Source organism: Homalodisca vitripennis, chromosome 4 (assembly GCF_021130785.1).
Source record: "Homalodisca vitripennis isolate AUS2020 chromosome 4, UT_GWSS_2.1, whole genome shotgun sequence".
In the NCBI taxonomy this organism is placed as follows: Eukaryota; Metazoa; Arthropoda; class Insecta; order Hemiptera; family Cicadellidae; genus Homalodisca; species Homalodisca vitripennis.
In genome coordinates, this window is record NC_060210.1 from 69,129,755 (window position 1) to 69,134,445 (window position 4,691).

Below are 4,691 nucleotides of genomic sequence, written 5' to 3' on the forward strand. Positions count from 1 at the left end.
AATATGTATGTATGCGGACAGGCCAACAGATAGGGAGATATATATAAAAAAATACATACTCATACGTGTTTAAATTCGTGTATTTTCCAGAGAAGTAAACAATTCATTACTTAACTATGTATGTATGCGGACAGGCCAACAGATAGAGTGATATATAAATAAATACATACTCATACGTGTTTAAATTCGTGTATTTTCCAGAGAAGTAAACAATTCATTACTTAACTATGTATGTATGCGGACAGGCCGGCAGATAGAGAGATATATAAATAAATACATACTCATACGTGTTTAAATTCGTGTATTTTCCAGAGAAGTAAACAATTCATTACGTAAATATGTATGTATGCGGACAGGCCAACAGATAGAGAGATATATAAATAAATACATACTCATACGTGTTTAAATTCTTGTATTTTCCAGAGAAGTAAACAATTCATTACTTAACTATGTATGTGTGCGGATAGGCCGGCAGATAGAAGATATATAAATAAATACATACTCATACGTGTTTAAATTCGTGTATTTTCTAGAGAAGTAAACAATTCATTACTTAACTATGTATGTATGCGGGCAGGCCGGCAGATAGAGAGATGTATAAATAAATACTTACTCATACGTGTTTAAATTCGTGTATTTTCCAAAGAAGTAAACAATTCATTACGTAAATATGTATGTATGCGGACAGGCCAACATATAGAGAGATATATAAATAAATACATACCCATACGTGTTGAGATTCGTGTATTTTCCAGAGAAGTATACAATTCATTACGTAAATATGTATGTTTCTGCTTCAAGTCGGTTCTTCAATATGAAAGGGCCAATTAATTAATCATCTAAAATACCACACCACTAACTTAAAATCTGCTTTTAAACTTATTGTCCGTTGTAGCATGAGATTCTCATTTGACCACTGATTGAAATTCCTGGTGTTAATAACATCACGAGTAAATGTAGCTTCGTTAATAAAAGGTATTCTTGAAACAATACAGCTTTGCATTTTTGTAATCCATTCACAGAATTGGAATTGCAGACGTGCAGCATTGCCTCCTGGCTGCAAGTGTTGCACTTTTTGTATTTGAAATAGATACAATCCGTGTAAGTGTAAAGTCTGCAAAACACGAGTTTTTGGAATACTAAGTTGCTTAGATATTCTACTCAAGTTGTATTGGCACTACGTTTAACTACTTGAAGAATACTTCAGCATCATCTTCAAGTTGAAGCTCTCGATAAGATGAAATTTTTGCGAACTAATTAGAACAAACAATGTTCGAATCAGGATCATTTATGTTAAGCCTAAATAGTGTTAAACCTACCAAGAAGAAGTTCTGTGATGAAAATATTTCTATAAAATAACCAGATCGAGTGGAAAAACGAGTAGTACTTAGGAGAAAAGACTATCCTTGGAAAGAGGAAATGGGCCAAGTCTTCGCACATTTTCGGGGCTTCCCTAAGCCCGTCTATCATCTCACACAACTCCTTATCCATAGTTTCTGAGACATATTCTGAGATATATACACCGAGTCTTCTTGAATTCTGCATGGTTTTAAATAACATTTTCATTCTAGAAAGTGTTGGTGCTCACAAAAAACATATGCGAATCTGTCTGCCTATCCAAAGGATGTATTCAAAATATCGTGTGGATATAGAGACAGAAACGAAATGTTTCAGCCACTCCAGGGACAGACTTCACTACCGCTCAGATAAACAATTCAATATATTGCTTTGAAGAAACTATTTACATACAAGATATAAAGTATTGTGATGTTTAGTAATTCATCTTGGCATTAATATGATATTAAAGGAGTGAATATCTTAGATTCAGTGCTTTAGTAGATGTTATGAAAATAATTATAAGGTTAAATTCAAACGATAAAGGAATTACCATTATTGACCGTGGATTGCACGTATAGCTCTAATTCCTCATCAAGCTTTGCACCCAGCATCCATGTTCCTCGTAATTCCCGCTTCCCTCCCTCTCTACGGCTCTTAATCAATCTCAATCCTTCAAAAAGCCGCAATAGTTGTTTGCAGTAAATATTCAGACGTGAAAACAAAAAAATATACATCACCTGAAATTGAAATAGTGTTTGGAAATATATTTATAATTTTAGGTAGATTACATAGCCATTCGTCTATTGCAACATGATGACATTTTCGGAGGATATTTTACATATACAGTTAGATAAGTTCATTAGTCAATATTAACCAGTTCAAAGTTTCAAGATGGCGGCTATTTTCTTTCAAGCCTTTGAGAAAATGTTATCTCGAGTATTTGACAATTGAAATCAAAAGTGACACTTAAAATTATAAAGTAATACAATCAACATGTAATGCACTTATTTTCGATACATTTTAAGGTTTAATGATCGTGGGTTACATTTATAGAATTACACAATTTAACTACCGTAATTAAATGTGTTAGCAAACATATCATCGGAATTAATGTAACTAAATCGAGACCAAGTTTTTGTCTTTGACTTTGTAAAAATACTATGCAGCGCCAGCTGTTCAAGGTTTTCCAAGTTCCATGGCTACTTCGCCATGCTGATGAGTTCCAAAAACAGGATCAAACGCAAACTGGGTCATAAATGATTTCTCCCATTTTGCAAGACTCTTTGTCCAGGCGGCAAGGCTTTGTCACAAAGAGATCGGTTACCCTTTTGGGATCCGGAAGCTCGCACAGCCCGGTCACCCTTTTGGGATCCGTTACTCCGTGGCGGCCAAAAAACTTTTGGATTGTGTGTCAATGCAAACTTATTCTTTGAGCTAACGCTCTTGACATATTTTCGGATTTTCTGTTTCGACTTCGATTCGTCTCATCAGCTAAGGAGTTCGTGCGTAGAAGCAGCAGCTTTTCGCTGCGACATACACACACTTAATACAGGATGTAGATGGTAAGAAAATACCTTTTACATAAACTAATACCCCGTGCCTTACTGTATAATATAGTTTCCCTCTCTCAAAACGTTTAAGGATTACGTTTATAGATATATCACATCGGGGTAATCATGTGAAAGGTTAGTAATGTTATGTTAGGGATGAAAAGAGTTCTATTATATTGCTCTCAAAACTTTCACACCACATTGACAGGTATATCAAATCGGAGTAGCCACGCAAAACTTAGTTAGCCATTCATTAGTTATATTAAGGTTGATGTGGGTTGCTGCTATTCAATTATATCGCTCTCAATGCAATCATATTACATTGCACTCGTAGAATATTGTTGTATAATATAACTCATATTTTAACCATCCTCCGAACTATTTTTGGTTTATTATCCGAATTTTGAGTTGAAGTGTATTTAAAAATGTCTCCTTAAAAGTTTTTCGGAAGTAAAATTTTAAGGATTAAACCATAAAGGGTATAATATATAGTTATTTTTTATCCTACTGTACTGCACAATATTGTATATAAATAAACCCCATGCTCTTAGTTATGCTAGTTAGCGCTTTATAATATAAACTAAGAATAAAAAGTATTACATTAATATTTTGCGATATTATGTATTTATTGGTAAGTGCTAACAGTTCGTTACGTTTAATTTATAACTTGTACACAAGCTATTTAGATTGGGGGGAAGAATGAGTATATTTCCTCTGCTAACAGATCATATCGTTTCTATCATGTGTAACATGATAGAAGTTAGTGGATATAATCCAACTTAGCCAGCCTAAAGAATCAAAACCTATTAACAAATCTCAAAGAACTGAAAATGAGATGTTCTAATTATTCTTTCAACCATATACATTATAATGTATTATATACAAAGTCGCATGCAAGGTATCGTATGCGTAAGTGTAATGTATAAGCCATGTGAGTGTCGTTGGCATAGTAAAAACTCATTTCATAACAAATAAACCATTCTTAAAATAATTATGGGTAAAAGTGCTAATAAATCAAAGTTTAATAAAATCACAAGATAGCGCATAAATATCTATCCCCGTTTTAGCAACTTTTTCACCACCAAATATGAGCGACGGTGACGTAATATTTAAAGAACACAAAGCTAATCATAATATTTTATATATGTACCGCTATATCCGTGCCTATTTCCTAGCCCATTGCTGCTTGCAACGCTCGCTTAAAAACGATAAATATGATATAAAAAGAATATTAAGGTGCTGAAACGTGAAGTTTTATTAATATTAAGAGCTTTTACTACCCCATTATCCATACATAAGCTGTTTATAGCCAACTGCGGGTTACGTTGCGGACATATGCTGAGAGTATGCAGCAGAGTATCGGGAACAACGTGCCTCATCAACTCAAGGACTACATCAACACATCTGGTCCTTGCTATTATATTCAAGCACATTAAACTCCAGTTGTACCATTACATCATACATATATTTATAGTAGAGTTGTATACGAGTCTATACTTACGGGCACTAACAAAAAGTTGGATATACATAATATTTAAAAAGTTATATATATAAAATATTATGTTTGCTACAAGAAAGACCCCTAAAAGCTATACACTATTTTTACAGTATAAAGAACTTTGGTACTACCAATAAAAAATCTAAACAATTTGATTATTTCAACAATATTAATATCGAGATTAGCTCTTTTAGAAGTATGTATAGGTTTAATATGTTGGTATATAAACTTAATGCTAGTCATCTTAAGTAACCTCTCGAATATCGGCTTGACTCATCTCCCAAAGTATTCAACATAAAACACAC